The sequence below is a fragment of the Glandiceps talaboti genome, chromosome 4, assembly GCF_964340395.1.
Source record: "Glandiceps talaboti chromosome 4, keGlaTala1.1, whole genome shotgun sequence".
In the NCBI taxonomy this organism is placed as follows: Eukaryota; Metazoa; Hemichordata; class Enteropneusta; family Spengelidae; genus Glandiceps; species Glandiceps talaboti.
This window is the reverse complement of record NC_135552.1, coordinates 5545994-5546863: the sequence shown is the minus strand read 5'-3', so window position 1 is coordinate 5546863 and position 870 is coordinate 5545994.

Genomic DNA, 870 nt, shown 5'->3' with positions numbered 1-870 from the left:
TATACGCCTGTACAATACTACGGAGAAGTAATCGAACGCCTCACGCCATCATCGGCTTTATTCCATGATCGTATTCAGTGAACAGCGCCCTCAGTTAAATGCATTAGCTATATTAGTATTCGACCCATATATATTACGTTATACATCATCAAATAACAAGTTAATATTTCATAAGATATGAAATTTGAAAAAAAAAAAGTTTTCTTTCATTAATATAAATGTAAACGTAAACTAAATCTATTTCGCATAAACTGGTTCCACATATAATCATAAAACAGGTTCCAAATGTATCTACATGTATGCTTGAAGAGTTGTTAGGGATAACAAAATGCTTGACCAACACAGGTTGACATTAGTCTGTAAGATACAGACACTCGTGCCTCGATATCAGCCAGCACACATCGTCTGTACTATTCTATGAGACTATTATGCCTAATATATCAAAGGAATTCTGCCACACCTTGAACTTGTGATTAGAAGTTTAAACCATGGATGTATTAGTGAGACTAATACATCCATGTTTAAACAGAGTTCAAACAGAGGTCATTATGTAGATTAGTTTCAGTCTGCTTCTGATGTTCAGTATGATTGTTGTTATGGTGATAGTTGTTAATTGTTTGTACTTAATAAAATACCATACTTTGGCCGTAAACGTATGTTTACTATTGACGTAATGTCAGGTGGTTGGTCTCATAAATCAGCACTGAAAGGCTAACATCATGGTCAGTTTGACACCTATTAGAACATAATGACATTTGATTGGCTGCAACACAATCTGGTTGCTTATGACAAGTTATGTATGTACATGTGGGATACTGGGTGAATTAACAAAGTTATGGTTACTCAAAGAAGCCTGATAGGGCTGAACTA